Source organism: Hylobates moloch, unplaced genomic scaffold, assembly GCF_009828535.3.
Source record: "Hylobates moloch isolate HMO894 unplaced genomic scaffold, HMol_V3 SCAFFOLD_1, whole genome shotgun sequence".
NCBI lineage: Eukaryota > Metazoa > Chordata > Mammalia > Primates > Hylobatidae > Hylobates > Hylobates moloch.
Window position 1 is genome coordinate 162,321,684 of NW_026652276.1, and position 27,893 is coordinate 162,349,576.

The 27,893-nt window shown below is 37.6% G+C and overlaps 1 pseudogene; it reads left to right on the forward strand.

Annotated features, from left to right (window-relative positions):
- The first annotated feature begins 1,626 nt into the window (after positions 1-1,626).
- Positions 1,627-27,893, forward strand: part of LOC116810816 (zinc finger protein 655-like) — a 54,244-nt pseudogene continuing 27,977 nt past the window's right edge.

Below are 27,893 nucleotides of genomic sequence, written 5' to 3' on the forward strand. Positions count from 1 at the left end.
ATTATGCAAAATTCTGGTTTGAGATTTATTTTCTTAAAAGTTTTTCAAGGCAAACTTTCTCAGGTTTTTCCAAGTAATATTTCTCTGCTATAAGGGAAGTAGAATTAATTTAGAAGCTTTCTACTTCACAGCCTATCCAAAGTTTTTGGTGACCAACCCAATGTTATCATTGAACATGGACAATAGCAGGCCCTACTTCGGCTGCTCCAGTACCTTTTCTTCCCTCAGAGCTCAGGTGCTCCCTCACACAGGCAGATTTCAACCGTGAAATCTCCATCATATTTCTATGGCTGTCACAGAGTAGTTTTATTAGTTTTCTAGGACTGCCTTAACAAAGTACCAACACAAAGTGGCTTGTAAAGCAGAAATGTATTGTCTCCCAAGCTGGAGGCTTGAAGTCCGAGATCAAGGTGTCTGCAGGGCCATTCTCCCTCAGAAGGCACAAGGAAAGGATCTACCCTGAGCCTCTCTCCTAGCTTCTGGTCGTTCCTTGGTTTGTGGTAGCATAACTCAGTCTTCACGTGGCTTTCTCCCTGTGTGTCTGTGTCCAGATATTTTCCTTTTTGTAAGGACACTGGTCACATTGGATTAGGGGCCCACCCTACTCTATTACAACGTCATTGTAACTTAGCAAATTACATCTGCAATAACCCTATTTCCAAGTAAGGCCACATTCTGAAGTATTAGGGGTCAGGACTTCAATGTATAAATTTGGGGGTACATAATTCAACCCACAACAATCATCAGTATTTGTGATATCACTCATATAAACGTGATGGTTAACAGCAAAGGACTTAGTGGCTGACTCATTTGTGTTGGAATCCCATTTGCTGCCATTTGAACCTCTGTTTCTAAAATGGGGTCATTGATTTTTTTTTTATAGGGTTGTTGAGATCATTACATAATACATGAGTAACATGATATTAGAGTAGAGCTCCTTCCATCTCAATTTTGGCCATGGCCTCAAAAAACAAAAACAAAATAATTAATTGCAAAGTATTCACATTCTAAAGTGAGTTGCTAGACCACCTATGCAAGACATGCTTAGAGAGTATAAAACTATTTGGGCTGGTATATGCAACTACTCAGCTCTACTGAAAAAGGAATCAAGGCTGATAAGGCCAGTAGAGGGAAATTGTTTCTTAGAGAGAATTTGTCTTCCTGCTCCCAATGCTTCCCCCTCACCTCAGGTCAGGCGATAGGAACCCTTCTGAGGGCTTGAGGGGAAGTAGGACCTGATGTTTGACTCACATCTGTGAAGATTAAATGTGGGAGGCTATGTTTGGAGTTGCCTGCCTGATGGCTGCAGAGGTCCAGATGCTCTGCCACTGACAGCAGAACAATGAAGTGGGGAATTTCCTGTGTGCCCAGTGGGCTGGAGGGATGAAGCTAGCCTGGAGTCATTTCAAAAGGACTTGTCTGAGGGGGCTTCCTGCCAAACTGGATCTTGGCAAAAAGAAGTTGGAGTATACCATTAGATACAGAAACTGAGAGGGATTCAACACTGGCCAGCTTAGTAAGGAGCTGCGGTGGGAAGGCTGCAATGGAGGTTCTCTGAGGAAGCTCTGCCAGCACCCCAGCAGAGGAAGAATCAGCATTGGGAATCTGCCATACTAAGAGGGCTCGATGCCAGATGACATCCAGACCAGTTTAGAGGCTCTTCCCCTTTCCCAGTTTTACCTCTTCCCAATTGTATTCCCACATGAGAGGATCCCAAGTGGGAGAGAAAGATATGAGAAATATAAGGGGAAGAGGAAAGAGAAGGGAAATGGAGAGGCATCTTACAGAGAAATTGAGCAAAAGCCAACCGTGTCCTCCTCCAGCCCCAAGGAATCTCAAGCTGGGGGTGTATGTAAGTGGACAAGAAGCACATTGGGTTATGTAATATTAACCCCAGATCGGACATTTTACTAACTAAAATGAGATCATTTTGGGGACTGACATGAATTGGAGAACTTTTGATGATCTGAGAGTGACTGATTTTATGATCTGAGACCTGCCTCATTTCATTCATGCAGTAGGAGACAATCTACCCGTACAGTTTAAGTAGCATGGGAAAAAGAATAAAGGTGTGCTCTGTTTGCATCTTACTGCATTTATCCTAGCAGAAAGTCAGTACCCTGAAAACGTTGCTGTTAATCTGATGATGCTGGTAATCATTTTAGTTACAATTTTGACTGAAGAAAAACATACCAATTTTCACGGTGATGTCAATGTATAGTTCCAGAGAAACAGAAGTCACTCCAGCAATTTCATATAGAAAGAGATGTAATAAGGGTAACTACATGCTTGTCAAATCATTGGAGAGCTGGAAGAGCAGTCTCTAAACTGAGCCTCCAGAAATAACTCCCAGGAGATAACCATCAAGCTGATTTGCTAGGGGAGCTGTATCTTCTGTCCCAGTCCTAAATGTGTGAAATCAGGAGTATGCCATGGAACCTTTGGGATTCTTGAACACACTGCTATAGTTGCAATCTGAGGATGGTAAAGCCACTGTCATCCTTGCAGCTACTAACTCATAACACTCATAAAGCTGGGCATTGGATATTGGAATGCTATTGCAGACAAACCCATCGCCTGCATGGTCCTGCTTACCAAGCAGCAACAAACATCATAGCAGTCTGGTGGCCCTAGTCTCACTCAAAGCTATTTAATTGGAAGTATGTCACTTACAATCAGAAAGTTAGCTACGAAGGAGTCAGAGAAATCTAATTTTGAGCTTTTCAGCCTCTGCAATACAGGAAAAGTAGTATAGAAGGTGTTTGGAATGGTTGCTAAAAGCTAGGGTTTTATATCCATCACTATGGTCCCATGCATATAAAAAGACACATTATGCCAGGGGCCCCAGCCTCTGTCAAAGACCAAATACTAGATTCAGCTGGGCTTCTCAAAAATCAACTATATTGAGCTATAATATGCATATGATAAAATGCACCTATCTTAAGTGTACAATTCAGTGAGTTTGACAGATATGATGTAAATGTAATCACCACCATAATCAAGATGTGAAATCTTTCCGTCATCCCAAAAAGTTCCTTTGTGTTCCTTTGCAGGCAATCCTCTCATTTCTTCCACTCCAAGAAACCAGAGATCTGATTTATGTCACTATTGACTAGTTTTTTCTGTTCTAGAATTTCATATAAATGAAAGCCTACAGCAATATACAGCTGTTTTTAATATTTGAAAATAGTTTCTTCTCTCTAGCCAAGAATCTAGGGTGGCATAGTGGATTAAGGAGGGTCTTTGAAATAAGGCAAACTCAGAGCTGAATCCCAGCTTTCTACCTACAAACTTTGACCTTGTACAAGTTGCATGCGCTGAGCCCAGATTTCTTATCCGTAAAATGGTCATTTAAAACAAAAACATCTGTGAAGATTAGAACTAATGTATGAAAAGCACACAATTAGCACTACATAAATAGTAACTATCATTATTCTTCTTGATGACAGCCTATCATTTTCTGTTTATGCTAGTTTTCCAGTCAAATTCACGAAAACTATAGTGCTTCTATGGAGCATTTTATTTCTGACTTAGATGCATTACTGCCACAGCAGTAATTAGAAGTTATTCTCTGGAGTATCAGATTGCCTAGGTTCACATGTGGATTCTACCACTTGCTATTTGACCTCATGCAAATTCTGAATCTTTCTGTGCCTGTTTTCTCTTCTATAAAATGGGAATAATAATAATACCTAGGATTGGTGTGGGAATTAAATGAGATAACACATATTACCTTAGTGAGTGCTCCATAAAGGTTAACTATTATTAATATCATTATTATTGCACATTGACATTTCACTAAGATCCCACAAAGTGCATTGTGTCTCTTTACCTTCACTCAAGCTCCCTTCCCCAGAAGTATCTCTATTTGGCCAACTAAAGTCTCTCATTTGAGCCTCTGGGGACTTCTCCCTCCTATGAAATACATGTGTATCCTCTCATTTGACACTTATCCCACACTTTCTATTATCATTGAACCATAGAATGTTTGAGATGGAAAAAAATGATTCACTCAAACCTGTCATTTTACAGTAACAGAGGTCCCATTAGGATAAATTATTTCCCAAGGCCATACTTTAAAACATAGACCAGGTCAGAACTTGGTCTCCTAACTCTCAGTCCCTATGTCTATAACGTGATTTAAAGTGCTTAACAGAATTCCTGCACATAATTCTCAGTAGTTTACTGGCTTCTTGCATGAATTCTTAAAATATAGTGTGCTCAGTTAGTAATTTTTAGAGCCAAATCCAAGAACTTTGCTTGTCATAGTGCCTAAGCTCTTGTCATTCTCCAAGATTAAAGAAACGATACTCAGACCTGTCAAAATATAATCACAAAGCTTATCAGGAAAATCATCTGAAAATAAGTCATGCATATTGTATGATATGAGAAGGATATACTACATAGCAGGAGATGCTGCATAGATTTTATGCGGTAGACATAAATTCCTGCTCTAGTGTCAGTTCTTTTAGAGATTAGCCAAAAATATAAGAAGGCTGCTATGTAATTGCAAGGAAAACACTTTTTGTCATTAGTTTAGTCTTTGGGTAAATACTTTAAAAATAAATTTCAATATCTTTAGCCCAATAAGATAAAGGTCTTTATGCTATACCCATACAAAGTAAACACAACTAGATAAAAAGTAAAATACAGGCAAAACCAATCTTGTATTTGTATGCAGGATAGCAGTTATATAGCTTTTCCAGGGCTGAGGAACTAAGAGTGTTGTCTCTGAGAGTTATGTTTATGTCCACGAGCCACTGTGGACTTTGGTGGGAAATAAATAAGGAAGTCCAGCATGCATATTCTGGGAAAGAAGAAGAAAAGAGGAAGAACATGATGGGAAAGGTAGGAGAGAAATCTCCTTTTGTAAAAAGAAAGTAGAAGAGCAATCTCATTTCTCCCAACTTTTCTCTCACAATTTTTAGAATGCTGTGTGTCAGGGGTTCCCAAGACCACCCCTCATTTTCAATGATTAAGTAAAAGGATTCAAATCATTTGGCATATATTTGTACTTATGGCTGATATTATTGCCATGAAAAGATAGAAAGCCAAATCAAAAAAGGGAAAAGGCACATGAGACAAAGTCAGGAGAAAAGCAGGCACAAGCTTCCAAGGGTTCTTTCATAGTGGAGTGGCTTAATTCCTTCAGCAATGAGTTGTGGCAACACATGCAAAGTGCTTTCTACTGGGCCAGCTCAGAAGAGACTTGTTGTCCAAGGTTTCTTTTGTTGAAGGCTTGTCAAATAGGAACTCTCTTCCTACCATATACCAAAATTCCAGGCTCCCCTCCCAGGGAGGTGTTCACCATAAACATTGTTTACACAAACAGTATAGCCATAGTAAGTCACCTTCGTTATTTAGGCAAATTTTTAAATGTGTGCAGGAAACTTTTTAGCAGCCAAGTTCCCAGATGTCAGCCAAGGGCTGATCTTGTAAGTGGGCCTTTCTAAGGATAGCAGGCTCAGGCCTGCTATGTTAACTATTCTGCTCACACTATTTTCTTCATTCCAGCATTCAGAGAGACATAAGAATGACAACTGACATAATCTCATTTAAGATAACTCATCTGTAGCATAGACAGGCTGACTAGCTTGTTTTAAGTCATATCTAGTTAGTTGGCTAGGATAGTTCACCTGGGACCATAGGTCTGAACCCTTGGTTCTGGCTGTTAGTTGGATTCCTTGGTTCTTCTCTACTTCATGTTCACAGAGGTAGCCAAGACGCTGCAAGACAACTTCTTCTCACATGTCTGATGTTTTGGTTGGGATGGTTGGAATAGCTAGGCCTAGTGCCATGTCTATGCAGATTTACCATGAGGATATCTTGGGCTTCCTTATACATGGTGGTCCCAGATACCTGGAGTTCTCACATAATGGTTAGCTTCCCCTAGTGCAAGCATTCTAAGAGACACAGTGGAAGTCCTAGAGGATCACTTGTCACATTCTATTAGTAAAGCAAAGTACTAAGACTTGTTCCAGATTCAAAGTGAGGAGAATTAAACTCAATAGCAGGAATAGCAAATGATTTGCAACCATCTTTAATATATTGCAATAAGTAATTTATCTGAATAGCTTCACATATATCCATTTCTATTATTCTAGTTATGTACTTTGCATGTTTTATTTCTCTTACTGGATTGTACATTCCTTAAGACTAAGAAGCCCGTCTGCCTCAGTGTTCGTTTCTCTACAGTGTTTTCAGTACTTTGCTCAAAGCACACATTGAATAATTATTTGTTGAATAACTGAATATTATTAAATGCTACTTCATGCCAAGCACTATACTAAGCTCTTTAATATCTTCTTTAATCCTTACAACCTTGAGAGGTACATATTGTTATTATTCCCATTTTCATGTGAGAAACTGAGGCACAAAGTGGTTAAGTTATTTGCCTAAGGGCACACAGGTAGTGTCAGGATTTGAACTCAGACTGCCTCTAGAGCATATGCTAAATCATCAGACTCTCCTGCTTTCAAAACAGGCTGAACTTTACACAAAGAGATATCCTTGAAGAATTCAAATTATGGTACTGATCTATGCAAATATTGGAGAGGTCTTAGATCCTTTATTTAGTTTACTTAGTTCCTTTTTCTATTTACTTTTTGGAGAAGTGGAGTGTAAGTATGAAGAGAATGACAAAGAATGGTAATAGGACTAAAAGGCATTCTAATGGGTAAAGCCATGTTATGTAATCTTAAATATTATGTAATTTTGAGGCATTTGTAATCTTGAAAAACTGTTTTTTTTAAAAAAAAAATTGTGAAATGAACACAAAAGATGAGATTTTTTTTCTTTTTTCTTTTCTTTTTTTATTATACTTTAAGTTTTAGGGCACACGTGCACAACGTGCAGGTTAGTTACATATGTATACATGTGCCATGTTGGTGTGCTGCATCCATTAACTCATCATTTAACATTAGGTATATGTCCTAATGCTATCCCTCCACCCTCCTCCCACCCCACAACAGACCCCGCTGTGTGATGTTCCCCTTCCTGTGTCCATGTGTTTTCATTGTTCAATTCCCACCTATGAGTGAGAATATGCAGTGTTTGGTTTTTTGTACTTGCGATAGTTTGCTGAGAATGATGGTTTCCAGTTTCATCCATGTCCCTACAAAGGACATGAACTCATCATTTTTTATGGCTGCATAGTATTCCATGGTGTAGATGTGACACATTTTCTTAATCCAGTCTATCATTGTTGGACATTTTGGGTTGGTTCCAAGTCTTTGCTATTGTGAACAGTGCCGCAATAAACATACGTGTGCATGTGTCTTTATAGCAGCATGATTTATAATCCTTTGGGTATATACCCAGTAACGGGATGGCTGGGTCAAATGGTATTTCTAGTTCTAGATCCCTGAGGAATCGTCACCCTGACTTCCACAATGATTGAACTAGTCTACAGTCCCACCAACAGTGTAAAAGTGTTCCTATTTCTCCACATCCTCTCCAGAACCTGTTGTTTCCTGATTTTTTAATGATCACCATTCTAACTGGTGTGAGACGGTATCTCATTGTGGTTTTGATTTGCGTTTCTCTGATGGCCAGTGATGATGAGGATTTTTTCATGTGAAAAGATGAGCTTTTTAAAAAGTACCTGTAAAAATAAGGAAATACCATATCATGTTATATGGGCTTTGGATTATATTTGATCCTGAACAACTGATCATTTTTATTTTTAAAATTATATGTGGTATGATGCAGAGTCTAAGGGTTAAATATCTGACTTCTGATATATCTGTCATTGGAAAAATAATTAGGATTAGAAACTTTTTTCTTTGATGGCCGGGCGTGGTGGCTCATGTCTGTAATCCCAGCACTTTGGGAGGGAGGCCGAGGCAGGTGGATCACTTGAGGTCAGGAGTTTGAGACCAGCCTGACCAACATGGTGAAACACTGTCTCTACTAAAAATACTAAAAATACAAAAATTAGCCTGTGTGGTGGCGGGCACCTGTAATCCCAGCTACTTGGGAGGCTGAGGCAGAAAAATCGCTTGAACCTGGGAGGCGGAGGTTGCAGTGAGCTGAGATGGCACCACTGCACTCCAGCCTGGGTGACGAAGCTAGACTCCATCTCAAAAAGATGAACAACAACAATAACAACAACAACAACAACAACAAAACTCTTTTCTTTGAAATAGTAATGGTAAGTGATTAATTCCCCACCAAGGCAGCAATGTTACAGAAGATCGTTCCTGGGGAGAGTAGATATTTCTGATTGGAAACACTGAAGGGGAATGCGGAGTATCTGAAAGTAGACGGGGGGAGGGGCAAGAGAGAACCCTAAACTAAAGAGGAGGACAAGCATGAGGAGGGGGGTGGTTAAATCATGAAAGTTTTCCATAGGAAGTTTTCCCTGTGATGGTGACTGGGGCCAACAGGACTATCAGATAGGTTCTGCTGTGAATAACAGAAAACATAGGATGATAAAGGCTGGCACACATTGGAAATTTGTTTTTCAATTTGGACACAACGTGGACACAACAACCTGTCTGGAGGAGAGCAGTCCAGAGCATTTTAGGAGACCTATCTTTTTCTATCCCATTGCTCTGTACTGTGGACTGACACAAGCCCATTTGGTCCCATACAACTCTTAGGGTGTTTTTGGTAGAATATACTAGATTTGAGATGAAAGTATCAGCTGCTTCTTCAACCTTGCTATCAGGTTGTATGGAAAGCAAGTCGCAGAACAAATTCTGCCACAAAAGCAATCATTTATAACAAAATATGTAATTATAAGAAAGCATAAGAATAGTTTATCTAGTCTTTTCTTTCAATTGAAGATAGTCTCGGCTCTCCTTCCTCCAATCTCTAATCTCACCTGACATGAAAAATTGAACCAAGGCAGTTATGACAACATTCCAGAAGCAGGAATCTGTTATCTGTGTAGTCAGCATCAGGGAGCTAAAAAGCCCTTAAAACCAAATACTCAACTCAGGATCATTTAGAGATTAAGCCACGGGCATTATTCCTAAAGGTACAGACCATAGGCCACAGGTCACACTGGATTCTTTTATTCTACTCGTGCAAAGGTGGGGAGTGTCTCTAAAATATTTTAGCTAACCTTATACCTTAAATATCATTAATTTAGCCAATGACAATTCCTTTCTAGCATTCATTAGTAGACTGTTAATTTTATTCACCCTTAAAAGCCCATTTCTGAAATTCACTGAGAATATTAGCAAAGACCCAGATATGAATGACAGAAACAGTCACTTCTATGATATAGGTTTTTTAATTAGAACATTAATGCCACCTCTGGAGTGCAAGCTTTCAACTGAAATTTTAGCTGACTGCCCTTGGGTTGTAACTTAACCTGAATTGGACAGACAAAATATCTTAATTAAATATAATTGCCATCCTCAGAACATGGCTCTTACACATGCTTCTGCTTAGATCCCATTGGCAGCAACTTAGTAACATGGCCACATCCAGCTTCAAAGGAGGCTGGGAAATGCAGCCTTTATTCTAGGAAGCTATGTGCCCAGAGATGATATGTATTACTACCAAGGGAGAAGAAATGAACAAGTATTTTGAGAACCTTGGAAGGTTTCCTGTGCAGAGGGACTCACCATAGTTGCTCAACACTGTCACTTGCATTGCAATAAATAAATCCTACTCCACCCTCAGACTATGGGAAACTTTCCAGGTATGAAAAATACTCTTATGTATTCCCAGAAATGGGTTAGAGTTGGGGTAATTGCTTAATGGTAGATAGATGTATTAAGGCAAAAATTTCCATCAATTATCCTATATTCTAGGTTAAAATGCCAACTCTGCATTTTAACAAGATTGCCAGATGATTACTAAGTGCAGAAAAATTTGAGGAGCACTGTTTTTGGATGCTTCCCTCTCTTTCCTCAACATATATGTACTTGAACATCCTGTGGTTAAGGCCAAAGTGTTTCCCCCAGCAGGGCAACTTTAATCTAGAGCACAGAAGTAAGTCAGGAAGAATCCACAAACAAGTGGTACATTGTAATTTAGATAATCAGTTACTCAACATTTCATGCAGATTAGATTACCTTATGAAAAAAGCAATTAGTGTGTTTTTTGGACTGTAATAAGGAAATAATAAAAAGAATATATTTAAAGTGGATCTAGCTGGAGAATAAAACTCTAGATAATTTCTTTTTCCAACTTTGTGATACTTTTCAAAAATTTCTTTTATGAACATAAACTATTTTAAAGTGGAAAAAATTGTTGTTATGAAAACATATTTGTTTTAGCTTTAACAATCAGTTAGATAGTTGAATAAAAAGTAAATCTCTCACTGGTTTGGAAGTTAACAGCTATGGAGAGGGATATTATGAATCCACCCAAGACAAGCTTCCGCCATTGCCAAAGTAAACTGCTTATTCACAGGAGATGAGACGTGCTTATTTTGGAGTACTTTTCTTAATTGCCGACTTTTGTAACTCAAAAATTTTAATGTCATTTCCAAACATTGTTTTAAAAGTATTTTCAAATTGAAACTTGGCACGGAAGTTTAATACAATTTTCTTCTGGTAATTGAAGTGATTCAATTCAACCACATTTATTGGACAGCTGAAAGTTGCATAACTCTGAATCTTTTTTTGTTTTTTCATTTTGGAGGGAACTTACAAAGGAATTAAAAGATGTGGTCGCTACATTTGGGAACTCACTTTGGAGGACTTTTGTAAAATTATTTTGTAACCCTCTCTCAAAATTAAGACTTGTTTGTGTTTAAGTAATTTTATCCTGGTTGGATATTTTTATAATTCTATATATTGTTTTAAAAACCTATAATATATCTGATTGATCTGATGTAAAAACAAGAAGAAATTCTAGCTTCAAAGGCCAAAATGCATATAAAGGTCATAATTTCACAATAGCAACTATAGAAACACATTGAAGGCATTGGGTCTTTTTCCTGTTGCTTCTGGAGAAAGAAGAAGAAGGACAAATGAAGGGAACAGAGGGCTCATGTCATTTCCCTAATCCATTTTAGGTAGCAACTCTGACAAGTGAGCTTGCAATTGAAAATTTGTGCCTGATCCTTGACTCTTGAAACAAATTTCCCCAAAAGAAACTTTTACTTTAGTGATGGGATTAAACAGTAAAAACAGTCAAAGATTAGTGAGGAAGATTCCATATTCTATCAGAGGATTTATAAAAAATTCTAATTCTTTGACACTTTAATTTGTGGAATGGGCCAGGTGTGGTGGCTCACACCTATAATCCTAGCACTTTGGGAGGCAGAGGCGGGTGGATCACCTAAGGTCAAGAGTTTGAGACCAGCCTGGCCAACATGGTGAAACCCTGTCTCTACTAAAAATAAAAAAATTAGCTGGGTGTGGTGGCATGCACCTGTAATCCCAGCTACTCAGGGAGGCTGAGGCAAGAGGAGCACTTGAACCTGGGAAGTGGAGGTTGCAGTGAGCCAAGATTGTGCCTGGGTGAGAGAGCAAGACTCTGTCACAAAAAAAAAAAAAAAAAAAAAATTGTGGAATGATTAGTATAGACGTTAATTTTTATGCACAGTTTTGTTAATAAAGAATTCTTTCTCTTTTGAAAAACAAAAACCAGGAAATTAAAATCATAAAATTAAAAGTTGAAAGGTTTTTTTATTGGTTAGAAAGAATTAGAAACTCACTCAAACTAGCTTAGAAAAGAAGATTAATTTCAATGTTACAGATAAGATATATCACAGAACTGTGTGGAACTGGGCCTCATACAAACTAGAAAGCTGTTTAGAACCAATATTAATTCTCTCTCACTTAATCTCAGCTTCTTTTTCCACAACTATACCACTTTCATCTCTCTAAAAATCAATTTCATTTGCTTACTCATCATCTTGCAAATGGCTTCCTCCACCACTAAGCTGACTTTGCCACTCCAATGTCCACCCCTGACTTGTAACAATCTCTGTATTTTATAGTTTAAAATAATGATGGAGGGAATCTGATTGATGCAGATCATCTGTTCTAGTCAAGCCATACCAATCAGAGGTCTCTGATAAACCAACAGATTAGCTGCCCATTTGGAGCAGATACCTGACCTAATCATCCATGGCTCGGGGAAGAAGAGGTAGCATGTAATGTGTTGGACTGCTTATTCTTCTGGGTATATATTTACTTCAGGTAAAAGAAAGGAATAAATAACGTACTTGACGTTGGGCTTAGCAAACTTAATATCTATGAGGTGAAGCTATAGAAGACAATGCACATGAAAGAATTATGTAAGTTAACTAAATGGCCCAGTGAATAATAATATGACAAAAAGTACCAAAGAGTGAGAATCCAATATGATGCATAGTGATACCATATTATGACAATATGGAATGTTGAAAAGCTGAAGGATTATCAGATATGCCAAAAAAGAAAAAAAAGTATGTGTTCCTAAATAATGAATAACCAGTTACAGATAAAAATTAACATTAAATTATCTAAAGAATTCTGATTCAAGATGGCTGATGAAGCACATGCTTAGGAATAAAATTATATAAAGAATAAGAACAAAAATAAAACATATAAAGAATAAAAACAAAAATAACATTATATAAATCATAAAAATAAAGTATATAAAGAATAAAAACAAAAATAGCACAATAGAAAGAATGAGGGAATAATTGGTAGACAAGAGATTGCAATACATTTCTGGAAGTTTTCTCAAGATTGATGAAGCTGAGTAGAGACAGCCATAGCCAAGGGAGCACCACGAAGCTGACTGTCCTGGCAGACACCCAGAAAGGCTGTAGTAGATAGAGTGGGAAATGGGTTTGAGAAATTGGACTGAAAGGATTTGCAGGCAGCCATTTGCCCCAAGCCAAAAATTAGAGGGTTTAAATAATCTTAAGACATTGCCCAGGAAAAAATTGGGCAGATGGCAAGGGAAAGCACTCTCAGAGTAAATACCTCTTAAGTCTGGCATTTAAAGGTTCCCAGAGTTACAGCTGGCTTCACGCCTGCACACACACACATACTACTGAAGCCTGTCATTATCCAGTCCTGACTATGCCCACAAAGCTCCCAGAAAATCTTTATATGGGCCATATTCTTTTTAAAAGGCTTCATTTTGGCATAATTTTAGATTTACTGAAAAGTTGGAAGAAAAGTGCAAAGAATTCCCATATACCTAAGTTTCTGAAATATTGACATTTTAACATATATACTTATCCTTTCTCTCTCTCCATAGATATATAGAGAGATAGATGGATGAATAGATAGATATGCAATTTATTTTTGTGGAACCATTTCAGAGTTGTAGACATGATGCCCCTTTATACTTAGATATTCCAGTGCCTATTTCTTAAAAACATTCTCTTGCATAATTAGAGGAAGAATATCAAATGCAGCAAATTAATACTGATATAATACTATTATCTAAATATAGACCTTATTCAGATTTCACTGATTTTTTAAAAAATCCTTTTTAGGAAAGGAAATTTCTAGATCATGTTGCATTCAGTTGTCTTATGTCTTTAATCTCCTTTAATGGGGCCCAATCTCCTAGTCTTTGTGCTTCATGGTATTGACATTTGAGATGACAAGTCAATTATTTTGTAGAATGTCCCTTAGTTTGAGTTTGTCTAATGTTTCCTCATGATTAAACTCAGGTTATGCACTTTTGGCAGGAATACCACGGAAGTCAGTGTTTTCCTCAGTGCATATCTTGTGATAAGGCACGTCATGTAAATTTACCCCATTACCGTCTCAGTCTTAGTGTGAGCAGGAACCAAGGATCAATAAACATCAGATGAAAGTCTCTAACATGAAAAGGAAAACCCAAGATAAACCATCGGGAAAAAAGTGACATCAAAAGAAAGAATTCAGGGAACAGAAGTATACTTCAAAATAGGACAGACTTTCCAACTAGTGACTTCTGAGATTTGAAAAGCTATTGCATACACAAAACAAGAAAATACATGCTATGAAAAAGAAATAACTCTTAGAAAATGAAATTATAATTGCAGAAATTTTTGTAAAAAAGTTTTAAAGTTGAAATGAAGGCATTCACCTGGAAAATAAAAAGAGAGAGGGATCAAAAGATAACAGATAAAATACATAACAGATCACCGTAAGAATTCTGTATTAGGAATGGATTTGACTGCATACAGTAGAAAAATCACAAAATGATAGAAGATTGAAAAGACATAAGTTTTTCACTCACATAAAAAAAATTTTGAGGTGGATTGGTGACTTCAGTGAGGCATTAGGATCACTGGGCTCTTACCTTCCCATTCTATCATCTACCAAATGGTTTGTTTCATTCTTGTTTTTAAGACAGGGTTTTGCTTTCTTGCCCAGGCTGGCATGCAGTAGTGTGACCATAGCTCACTATAGTCTCGACCTCCTTGGCTCAAGTGATCCTCCCACCTCAGCCTCCTAAGTAGCTGGGACTACAGGCACAAGTCACCACGTCCAGGTAATATTTTTATTTTTTGTAGAGACAGGGTCTCACTATGTTACCCAGGCTGATCTCAAACTCCTGGGCTCAAGTGATCCTCCCACCTTGGCCTCTCAGAGTGCTGGGAATACAGGCTGAGCTACGACTCCCTGCCCTAAATGGATTCCATGTGCACGGCAACCTCATGGTTCAAGACGGCTGCTGGAACTGCATCCTTTAAGTCTAAATCCAGACGAGAAAAAGAAGTGGAGTTGGGGTGGTGTGGGGAAAGGCCCTTCTAAGCTGTGGGAACTAACTTTAAGCAGCTTTTCATTAATTCTGTTTATATCTCACTGGCCAAACCTAGCTGCAAGGAAAGTTGGGAAATGTAGTCCTTTATTCTGGGCAGCAATATGATGTTAAAAAGATCAAGATGTGCTTATTAAGGAGGGGAGTGTTGATATTCAGCTAGGCAGCTAACAGATTCTGCCACAGGGTTTACTATGCAAAATAATTTCCAGTGCAGGAGATATAAATCATTAAATTGAAAGTGTTTAACAAATACCAAATAGGACATATTTTTTATATGCATAGGCATAGTATAACTATTAATAGTTTGAAATTTTAGAAATCTAAGGACTTTTACAAAATGGTGTAATTCCAAATAAAACAGAATATGTTTAACAAATATATAAAGGATGCTCAACCTTGTTAAAAAATTAGAGGCCTGGCCTGCAAATGAAAACAAAAGTGAAATATTTTTCAGGATCAACTTGGAAAAATTAAGATATTGAAAATATCCCTTGTCAGTGAAGGTTTTGAGGAAGAGTTTTCTCATCACCTGTTGGTATAAGTATAAATAAATTTAGCTTTGGGGGGATGAAAGTTTGGCAGCATTTATTTTAAAAAATGGTTTTCTATTGCTGCTGTAACAAATTACCACAAACGTGGTGGCTTAGAACAACACATATTTAAAGACACACACAAATTTATTAATTTAAGATCTGTAGGTCAGAAGTCCGGTACGAGTCTCACTGGATTAAAATCAAAGGGTCATCAGGACTGTGTTCTTTTCTGGAAACTCTGATCTATTCCTAGGATCTAGGGTTTCTAGGCTCTAGAATCCGTTTACAGCTTATTCTGGTTGCTAGCAGAATTCAGTTCCTTGCAGATAATATGTAAATCCAAACTGCCTGTGGTCCTGCTGGCTATCAGCTGAGGGCAGTTCTATCATTTAGAAACTGCCTGTACTTTTGGCTCTTGGTTATAGTCTTTTCTCTTCAAAGCCGGCAATGGCAGCTCCAGTCCCTCTCACGATTCAGATCTCCTCCTTCTGTTTCAAGTTTGATCCAGAGAGGAAAGTTGTCTACTTTCAAAGACTTGTGTGATTAAATTGAGTGCACTCAGGCAATCCAGACTAATCTCCCCATCTCAAGGTCAGTAACCTTAATTATGCCTGTCAAATCTCTTTTGCTGTGTAAGATAGCAAACTCACAGGTTCTGGGAATTAGGACATGGACATGTTTGAGGGGGGTGAGGAGGAGGAGGAGCATTATTCGGTCCACTACAGTGAAATATACACATTCCCTTTTATCTAGCAATTATACACATAAACACAACTCACATACTCTAAAACCTGAGATGAGAGAGAGGAGAACAGAAGACTTAATTACCAGCATCAAACTTCTTATCAGCATCATGAAATGCTAAGAAAAATATGGAGGAAGGCTTTCCAAGTTCTGGGAAAAATAATTTAAAATACAGGTTGCGATGTTATTGTTTTAAATAATAATTTATATAGTAATTTAAAATACAGGTTGCTATGCTATGCTATTGTTTGGCTAACCAAACAATCAATAGGAGGAAAAAGGCATTTCAAATATTTAAGTATTAGAAATTTTATCTCCAATATACCCTTTAAAAAAATGTTCCTTGAGGATAGATTTCAGCAATGACAGAATAACTTAAGAAAGAGAAAGGTAGGGGACGCTGGAGCAGTCTCTCCAACCCAGGGAAGCAGGGCGTTGAGGCCTCAGGACATTTGCTGGCAGCAGCATGAAGAGCAATAGCCTACATTGGAGCAGGAGGATTGAGGACTCCAGATGGGAGCTGTTTGGGCAAAGACTGAGGTGGATTGGCCTGGTTTATCATCGAGAGCTTGAAAAACTTTAGGATATAAGAAAGGTACAGAACACGTGTACAAAACGAAAAGTCATGTCTATTTAAGGCAATTGGTGAGGGGTAAAACAAAGAAACAAAAAACGCACACGTTTTTGAAATTTTTGAGCTGGAACAAGGAATAGTCTCTTTTGAGCAATACTGCAGTCATGGCACTGACCCTGTAAAGAACAATTCCTCCACATAAGCCCAGTCCCAACCTGGACATGTCTGTATGTAATGACTTAATGTGAGGAAAGATCTTGAAGGGTGTGTACTGTGGTGTTAATAGTGATTGTAGTTAGAGATGGGATTCTGAGTGACTTTTTCTTTCTGTTTATCTGTATTTTCTAAGTTTTTGAAAGTAATCCTATATTTTATTATTTGCAATCTAGATTGTGTCATTGTCTTTTAAAACAAGGTAAAGAAAATAGTGATATTATTATGGGGGGGAACCATGAGCTTTAGAGATAGAAGATGCCTTCAAGTCCTGACTGTAGTACTTACGAGCAGATCACGCTATGTTCTTTTAAGATCTTGCAGGACCAGCTAAGAGGCCAAAAGCTTTAAAAAGAACCTCAGGCATACATTCAAATTTCCTGGGCCCTAATTTGGGAAGAACTTGCTAGGCATGGGAGACTGAGGGAGGAACAAGATACAGTCCCTATCCTAAAGATACTCCAAGTCAGAATGGGAGCTAACCAGGAAATCTTTAGTGGCTTCACAGTAGCAACGGCTGTGCTTGGTGTAAAACATGGAGTGCCCTGGTACTCCAGCAAAGCCCTCCTCAAACTAGGCAGGGTCCAGTGTGGTTTCTCATAAGAGGTGACCTACGACAGATGTATTCTGAAAGACAACTAGTAATAAGCCGGATGGAGGACCTAGGAACAGGCATTCCCGGCAGGGCAAAAGGCATTAGCTGGCTTCCATTCTTCCTCTTTATCTGGGCTGGTTCTGGCATTGAAACCGCACTACAAATATTTGTTCTTCTCCTTTGCCACTGCCGTGCATGTGTGTTACTTGGGCTAATATTTGCTTTTGTAGAAGACTGCACTTAACAATGCTTAATGGTGTGTATTGTGTAGATGGCCTGAAAGATTGTGGATTACCTGAGTTTTCCTGTTTCCTTTTGAACCTTAGAAAACATCGAGATAATTCTCTTCTGCTCTTACACATTTTCTTCATGCACTGAACAACTTGAGTCTGTAAAAATAACTCAAATGATGCAATATCTCATTTCTAATTTCTTGGCAATAACCAAGGAGAATCTTTCTGATTGTTAGTGTGGGAACGGGGAGGCATAGCATGTTGCGCACCAAAATAAAATTGGGTCTGGGGTTATCTTTTGAGGTGACCTCTGGCGTTTTTTAATTATAGAAACAGCTACATGTTTCTGTGGTTACAGAGACCCTGGTTAGACTACTCAAAGTGATGAGAGGCTCAGGAGTAACTACAATATGCAATTTTATTGTTTGTGAATTAATATGTTAAAAATTAGTAGCAGATTTGTTTTCCTTCACAGTTTTCACACAATTTAAGAATAAAAGCTAATTGTAGCTTACGCTTCCTTATGTGGTTTATGTATTCACTCTTTGGTCCTAAGAATCCTAAAGACAAGTTTTGCACCTGCAGGCTTTACTTTATGTTATGGAAAAGCTCTCTGGAGTGCTAGAGGGAAGGAAGTTGTCTCTCTTCCAGCTTAAGCCTAGTGAAGGAGCAGAGAAAGGGTCTTCTGCAGGGATAAGCCCCTCGTGCAAAGCCAGCAGGGCTTGGTTTGTTCAAGGAATGGCAAGTGATTGGATGACTGGCTTGCAGCTGGGTGGGATTGGGTGAGGGATGAGGCTGAAGAGATGGGTTGGTAGTCATGCAACCGAAGTGCAGGTTCAATTATTTGCCACTTGCAGAGGCCAATTAACAAGAACAAGGTCTGGTATAAAGAAAGTGACTTTTTATTCCAAAACTAGCTTAGGGGAAGAAGTACAGGATCCGTCCTTAAGTATACTGCTTCACCTTCGGAGCAGAAAGCGGGCACTTTTAAAAGGCAAAGGAGGACACAAGCAGGTGAGGGGTTTTGTGCTAGCTTGGTGCCTTATCAGGCAGTCAAGTTGGTGTTTTCATGGGCAGAAATGAGTTGTAATGGTGGCCAAAAACTCTAGCGGGCATACTTTGGATTGTAAATTGACTGTTATCTCTCGGGGCAACCTCCTGGTGGGGAAGAGTTCCATTCTGGAGCTTCTAAGCACACAGTTAGATGAATTTGCCCTATAAGGAGTATCTGCTGAAGAGGAGGTAAAGACTATAATTGCATTTCTAAAGAGCTAAGTAGGAAGTGGGAAAAAGGAAAAAGAGAAGAGACAGAAAAAATAATTAAATCTATCTCAGAAAAATGGGAGTATTCAGTGACAGTGTGGGGCAGATCACAAAGGGTCCTATGTTCTCCTTGTATACTACCCTACCCAACCTCTAGGCTCTTCTTCTTCCACTATCTCCTGTATATTGATCTTCTCAGAGTATAGATCTGATCATTTTGTTTTCCACTTCAAACAAAATAAAACATAACACTTCACTAGCTCCTTGTTGCCCAATGAATAAGAACAAATTCTTTAGATAAGTTTTGAAACTTTTTTCCTATCTTCTTCTACCAACTTTATTCTTTGGCTAATTTAGTCATTTTCCAAACGCTCCTTACTTTTTCAAACCTCTATGCTTTTGCTCTTGTGCCATTCTGCCATTCCTTTTTTTCTAGAATGCTCATTCCCTGTCTCTACCTAGGAAGACTTGCCCATCTTTGAGGGCCTAATGCAAATGTGATTTCTTACTGGGTGAGATCTGAGGGTGAGGTGGGTCCTGCCTTTAATCCCTGTGCTTTGGGGAGGATCACTGGAGCCCAGGAGTTCGATGTTCCAGTGAGCTATGAATATACCACCGCACTCCAGCCTGGCAACAGAGCCAGACCCTGTCTCAAAGAAAAAAAAAAGTAAAAAAAAAGAAAAGAAATGTGATTTCCTTCATCCAGTTGTACTGTCATTCCAGGTAGAAGTGACTTTTATCTATACTTGGCTAAGCTTAATTTTTAAAAACCTTGAGTATAATTTACATGTACTTCCTTACATACTTACCTAAATGTAAGTATACAGGTTGCAGAAGTTTCACAAACTGAACACACTGGAATAATCAAGAAACAGAACACTACTAGCACTCCAGAAACCCTTTCTCCAGTCACTACTCCCACCTAAGGGTAACTACAACTCACACTTTGGGGTATAGATTAATTTTGAACTGTATAAAAGTGGAATTATAACATGTGCACTCTCTTGCATCTGGCTTCTTTCTCCTAACATTATGTTATGAAATTCATATTGTTATAGTTATTTGTGAATGATTCATTCTTGTGGTGGTACAGTATTCCATTGTGTGAATACTATCACAATCTAGTTATGCATCTGTCGATGGGCTTTTTGCTACATTTAACATTCTGATGTATGTCTTTTGGTGAAAGTATGTATGCACTTTTGTTGTGTATAGAGGTAAGAGTAGAGTTGTTGGGTCATAGGGTATGTATATGTAGATACTGCCACACAGTTTTCTCAAGTGATTATAGCAATTTACATACCCACCATTAATGTACAAGAATTCCAGTTGTTCAACATCCTCACTATTACTTGAAATCTCTAAACTGGCTGGATGTGGTGGCTTACACCTATAATTCTAGCACTTTGGGAGGCTGTGGTGGGAGAATTGCTTGGGAGGCTGTGGTGGGAGAAAAGTGGTGGGAGAATTGCTTGAGGCCACGAGTTCGAGACCATCCTGGGCAACATAGTGAGACCCTGTTTCTCCATTAAAATGTTTAAAAATAAAAAGAATTTAAAAATTAGAAAAATCTTTAATCTTTTTTTTTTTTTTTTTGATACAGAGTCTCACTCTGTCGCCCAGGCTGGAGTGCAGTGGCATGATCTCGGCTCACTGCAAGCTCCGCCTCCCGGGCTCACACCATTCTCCTGTCTCGGCCTCCCGAGTAGCTGGGACTACAGGTGGCCACCACCACACCTGGCTAATTTTTTGTAGTTTTAGTAGAGACAGGGTTTCACCATGTTAGCCAGGATGGTCTTGATCTCCTGACTTTATGATCTGTCCGCCTTGGCCTCCCAAAGTGCTGGGATTACAGGCATGAGCCACCGTGCTGGGCCTTTAATCTATTTTATTTTTCTGATTCTGATGGCACTGCATTGTGATTTTAATTTGCATTTCTTTGATTATGACCTACAGTCCTTGTTTTTTTTAAAAGTATTCATGTACCCTTTATTATTCTATGATGTCTTCTATTATGTATATTTGTGTACATGTCTGAGAGCAGAGATTAAATCTTGAATATATTCGTACACTTCAGGTTATCTAACTTTTGTATAGTTAGTAATCGATAAGTATTTATTGAATAAATATGTAATCATTATTACCACTAATTATTTATTTTGTGCCAGGTACTATAATTAGCATTTTATATACATCATTATATTTGTTTGACACCCAAATGCTTTTAGATAGCTAAAAGTATTCTCCTTTTCCAGATAAGGAAATTAAAGGTCAGAGAGTTTAAGTGATTAAGTTTTTCTACTAGGTTTTCAACTAGTGAATGAAGGAGCTGAAATTTAAAGTTTTATCTCTTTTATCTTAATTACCATGCAAAAAGGGAGCATGAAAGAAAATGTGAGTTTATTTTTTTTAAAGTGTCTGGTTGCAAGAAACAGAAACCAATTTGAAATGGCCTAAACAAAGAAGGGAGAATTTATTACAAGAATTTAAGGGCCATATGAAGAGGGCAGTATTTGGGAAACAAGGAAAGAAGAGGATCAGTTCTGGAAAGCCATTAGGAATCTGGGATATATTCTCTTTCCATCTTTGATCTCTCCATTTCTGCCTTGTGTCCATGTTACTATTTTCCTCTTGCTTTAGCTTTCTCTGCTGATCTGCCCTTATGACAGAATACAGCAACTCCACAGCTCCCAAGCATACAAATTGCACCTATAGCCATGAAAATAGACTGACTGGCTTTCCTTTGGTCTGGATTCCACATTCCTGAGAAGAAAAATGATTAGCTCAAACCAGGTCAAATTTTCCAATTAACTATATCCAGATGAGTGGGGAGTTACAGACTACCAATATGATTCCTAGAAGCCCAAGCTATTAATTGGGGAGCCATTTCCAGAGAAGGGAATGGCTCATGAGTTCAGTAGACCCTTCTAAAAGCATCTATCCCAGAGTTCCCATCCAGGCAATGCAGAGGCCCAGAGCCAGGTATAAAGGAGGGTTGTCTTTCTTCCTGAGAACTCTGAAAATTTGACACAGGTCTCAGTTAATTTAAAAGTTTATTTTGCCAAGGTTGAGGATGTCCCCATGACACAGCCTCAGGAGGTCCTGACAACATGTGCTCAAGGTGGCTGGGGTACAGCTTAGTTTTATACATTTTAGGGAGACATGAGACATCAATCAATTTATATAAGAAGTACAGTCAATATATGTAAAAAGACAGGTGAGACAGGAAGGGTTGCATTATTTTGAGTTTCTGCTTAGTCTTTCCAAAAGAGGCAATCAGATATGCATCTCAGTGAGCAGAGGGGTGACTTTGAATATAATGGGAGGCAGATTTGCCCTAAGCAGTTCCCAGCATGACTTTTTCCCTTTAGCTTAGTGATTTGGGGGCCTCAAGATTTGTTTTCCTTTCACATTTACCCTCTTTTCTTTTTTAAAATATTTTGGAGATGGCATTTAACTAGAAAATGAGTCTTTGGTCTCAGGTTTCACCTGATCTTTCCTGGCTAGGATGGTTTATTCCTAGAAGAGCAAATAGTGGAAGAAGAAGGGAGAAAAAACAAGAAACAAAAGAACACTCCCGGAAAATCAATATAGGCCCCACTACTCTGAAGTCTATATATCAGTAGCAGGTATGAAAGTGGCTTATGTATGTAAATAGGTGGCTGTTATTTTCTTCTGAACTTTAAGTTGTCTAGTTTCAGTTTGCAGGGCTTTAAGAAAGCACAGCTTGGTTTTCAGTGACTCCCAGTTAGGAAAAATTGAAAAAAAAAAAAAAGAAGGAAAAAAAAGAAAAAAAAAATTGAAAACATTATTTTGAAGACTTGTAGTCAAGAGAAAATTAGAATTTAGCCCAAACTGTAGAAATAATAAAAATTGAAAAACATTAGGAAAGACTAGAATCTAACAACAGGTGTACAATTGTTTTTGAAACATAATATTTCTCTCTCTAGTTTCCCATTTTTGCTAAAGACAAATCATGGTAGGATTGGTTTGCTTTATTATACTTGGCCCAATTACTTATATACAGTGCAAAAAAATAATTATTTTTTGCATAGGCTTTATATTGGCTCTGATGGAACTTTGTTCCATAGAAGGAATCCCAGATAAGATGTTTTTAAAGCAGAGCCCAGCCATGGATTTGTGCCATCAAATATCTATGAGTTGGGTGAATTTTCTCTCCTCTTGAGGTTCCAAGATAAACCGGGGGCTTCTGTGCCTGTTAGAAGTGACATTCTTTACTTACCACAGGTCAGAAACCCTGTACAGGGACTATGTACACAAAATATGAGGCCAATTTTTTCAAGGGCTTTATTGGCTCCATAAGTCAAGTTTGATTCCTTAAACGAAAGCACACCATTCCAGTCAAAGCCTTGGTAAAATAAGCAGTTTCTCCAATTGTGGTCTGTTATTAATGAAAACAGATTCTTATTGCACTTATGCAAATAACTGTATTGCCATAAGTTAAGAATACTTACAAATAGTTTCCAAATTCTGGAGAAATCAGTTAGAGAAACAAATATGCTCCAAATTTTGTTTATGGGAGTATACTAAATTGTTAAAAGCTGCCAATAGCTCAAAAGAAAAGTTTTAAGACTCTGAGAAACAAAACAAAAGATCAGCAACATTTTAAGCAAAAAGTCAAAAAGATCAGTTCAGTCCATGCAGTTAATTCCTGTTCTGCTTGATACTCATGAATATTTTATAGCTCTCCATGAGTCCTGAAAGTTTTTCCTCTATTCTGATGTCACAATCTCCAAAGTTATCAGAAACCTGCATTCAAGAGCACCTGTTAGAGTTTTGTAGCTGATTATAAAACCACCTTCTAAAGAGGACCAAAACAAGACAAAAATTGTCCATGGATGACAAAAAGTTTTAGGACAGCCATAGTCAAAAACACAATTGAAAAGGACATTGGTTACCTCTGTGGCACACAATAATTTTAACATAACAATTATGATTATTACTGATAATGTACACTGAGTTATATAGAATTATAGGAATTTCCCATAATTTTGGAACACATACTAATAACATATTTTACAAATACAGCCCTCAAAAAACCAACACCATTTCATATTTGACAATGCTTCCTATATAATTTTTGTACCAAATAAGCCAAATTATGTTATTTTCTGGACTTTAGGGAACCTAACATGTTAAAGCTTTAATTAGGTCAGAAAAAGACATAATTTATAATTTGATTTTGGAAACTTTGTCAAATATCAAAGGTTTTAAACACTTGATATCACAAAATAGGAACACAGGTCATTGTAAAATAAGTCATTCATTTAACCAAAGTGATAACTTCCGGACTTTAAAAAAAGGCAAGAACCTTTATTCTTTGAGAAGAGACTTAATTTTCCAAACCATAAGCCCCAATAAAAACAGCATGAATCCGATTAAATTTGTTTTTCAAAATTTTATAAACAATCTATAAAATTTTTAATCTTGACCATAAGATATAGCTTCCATAGCACTTTATAATCTTTATGGCCTTCACTAAGGAGTTGGTTAATGCTTTGAGAAAACCTTGTTAATCTGACACAGCGGCCCATATGCTGGTCTTGCATCAGTGTGCCTTTGACATTAATGATTGATTTATAAAGAAGCTTAACTTATTTTATCTTTCAAAATTGGCCCTTACAATATTGTGTGCCCATCTCTTCTGTGATAGTCCCTGGGCCTTGAGGAGTTGAAATAGCTTTAATTTCTTGCCCTGTGTCGCAGAAATGCAGTTTATTTTGACTGGCGTCTTCTACAGGTCCTGAAGATGAGGCTTTAATTGCTGTTGGTGTTTAAGATGTAGCAGGACTTTGTGTCCTTTTTAGATCCAGGAGTCAAAGCCCTGTAACTCAATGTCACAAGGACTTTAAAAGCACATACAGGAAAATACATGGATGTAACAACCTTAATAAAAAAAAATTTTTTTAATCTCAGTTTTTTTTCCCTAAGCAAACCAGAACTTAATAATAATATTTGGACTTTCTGATTTGTCCTGAACATCCCTCCTTTTTAAACAACCAGTCATTTTATTTTAGGACTAAAGTTTACCATATAAGATTCTTTTTCATATAAAATTATTTCTCTTTAAGCTTTCTTACCACACACACACACAAAAATACCCTTTTTTTTTTTTTATAACTTTACATCTCTTTTTATTTCATGGTTCCTTTTACCTTGTTTTATATATAACCTTTAAGTAAGCTTTGAATTAGACAAAAATTTTTCACCTTTTTTTTTTAAAAAAAGGACACTTTTTTTTTTTTGCAAGAATATTTTCCTACAATATGTATTTATTGGAAAATACCCAAATAATGAAATAAATATTATTTGATTTAATATAACTTTATATTCTAAATTATGAAATTATGACCAGTTTGTCTACAAGTATTTATCCCATTACATTTATCTATTTTATTTTAATTGTCTATCTAGATTATTTATGAAAACTGTGATAGTCATGAATTTAAAGTTATGAAACCACCGTTGCAAAATTATATATAACTGAGACAGTGAAAATAAGATTTGACCTAATTGACTCCAACCTGCTCTTAACCTCCAGGCTGTCCTTGTTCATTCCTAGGCATAGGCCAAACTAACTTTGGGAGCAACGTAGTTTATAGTTTAGCTTTGAAACAAAAATGATAACAGTCCTTTCCCAAAACAAACTTCCTGGCCGGGCGCGGTGGCTCACGCTTGTAATCCCAGCACTTTGGGAGGCCGAGGCGGGCGGATCACGAGGTCAGGAGATCGAGACCACAGTGAAACTCCGTCTCTACTAAAAAAAAAATACAAAAAATTAGCCGGGCGTGGTGGCGGGCGCCTGTAGTCCCAGCTACTCAGAGAGGCTGAGGCAGGAGAATGGCGTGAACCCGGGAGGCGGAGCTTGCAGTGAGCCGAGATTGCGCCACTGCACTCCAGCCTGGGCGACAGAGCGAGACTCCGTCTCAAAAAAAAACAAAAAACAAAACAAACTTCCTTATTGCCTGTGGACTAGACTGCCTAAAGCCACAGGATTAGAAGTTATGGTAATCTTACTAAATTCAAGATGCAGTTATTTTCATTAAACCCATATCAATGTCTGTCTTATTAAAAATTACACAACGAAAAATCATTCTGTTTTGGACTGGGTTTATAGTTTCGTAATCCCGTGCCAAATTTTGACACCTTATAGCATTTGGCAGGGCTAAGTATGGAATTGCTTGATTAATAAATGCAAAACAAAAACTGTATGCTGGCAATTCTTAAGACACTTAAGACATTTCTAATATTACTTTACCAATAATTTTAAAGCTAGTTTATTTGTTAAAGATTTTATAGCTAGTTTATTTGTTAAAGATTTTATTTAAGTTACATAAACTTGAAAAAGCATTTGACTAGTCTTTTTTTTTTTAGTATCTGATTTAAGAGCTTTTATTTTCCTTTAAGCCAATCAATTAGAGCTCTTTTATATATTTTTAGTAGTGAAACATTTTGTACACAGCACATAAATACATACAAAGATGTATTAGGCATGCCGATGGAAGTACATTTTATAGATTTATAAAGACCCCGCTCTTTTTTTTTCCTATCTTAGATTTTCAGATTCTTGATAGCCTGTTTCACAACCCTAGGCAGTTGTCAGCTAAATAGCCTTAAATTTGCACACTAAAGGAAACAACACAGGTGAAAATCAAATAGCAAAATTTACATCATAAGGTACAGAGATAAAGAGTCGGTGGTCCTAGAGGGAGACGTTTTTTATTTTATTTTGAGCCAAATGAAACATAAAATTAAACTACACTCTTTCTTAAAAACCCGAGTAGCCTCTGTTGCAATAACTATTTCAGTAAAAAAAAAAAAAAAAGAAAAAAAAAATCAGGTGAAAACAGAATTCAGTCAACTGAGAAGAAAAAGAAAAAAAAAAAACTTTTGCTCAAAAAAAAAAAAAAAACAAAGACAAGATCTTAGGAGAGAAAAACAAACAAAAAGCAAAAACTTGAAGGCCTTTCAAATACAAAGATGCATACATGCACATACACACACACACACATCTTGGATGGCCTTTTAATTAAGTTGATTTTTAACATTGAGCTCCTTTAAAAAATTTTTTTAAATCTTATTACCATATTTTAACTAGGACAAAATGCTGCTAAAGTAACAATGATCACACAAAAATATACTATTTCTGAGCGCTCTAAGTGTTAAGAAGAAATTAACACCAGCTGGTTGTTAAACGCTAACTTTAGTCATTTAAAAGGAGTTTGCAAGATAGAATCACAAACCAGTTTCCTACCTAGTGATGGGTCTCAGGCTGTAGACTGCTCTCTACCATCCTAGAAGCAGGAAAAAACAACAACAAAAAACCAAGCTCATCTTCTCTGTTGTAAGCGAGCTCAAACTCCATAAAGGAGTTAGTTACCTGCCTTCCAACATCATGGAAGCAGGAAAACTTGCCTTCCTTGTGTTGGGAGCAAGTAAAACTCAAAAGAAAAAGAGGAGTTGTACAGCAAAATAAAGTTTGGATCATGACCAAATTTTGGGAAATCACGGATTCTCTGGAGTGGGTGCTCTCAGACCTTAGCAAATTGTTCTTTTGTTTTGAGCCATAAAGTTAGCTCCTGCTGGTATCAAGCACCAATAGGAGACTTGTCAAAGGTCAGGGCCATCTCCACTCAGAATCCCTCCATGGTCACCAAAATGTGAACCCAGAAAATTTGAGTAGAAAGCTTAGTTTGCCAAGGTTGAGGATGTGCCTGTGACACAGCCTCAGGAAGTCCTGACCTTGTGTCTAAAGTGATGCAGCACAGCTTAGTTTTATACATTTTAGGAGACATGAGGCTTCAGTCAATATATGTAAGAAGTACATTGGTTCGGTCTGGAAAGGCGGGACAACTTGAAGCCAAGGCAGGAAGACTTTAAGCAGGGAGGGGGGTCCCAGGTCGCAGATAGGTGAGAGAGGGAGGGTTACACTCTTTTGAGTTTCTTTTGAGTCTTTCCAAAGGAGGCAATCAGATATGCATCTATCTCAGTGAGCAGAGGAGTGACTTTGAACAGAATGGACGGCAAGTTTGCCCTAAGCAGTTCCCAGC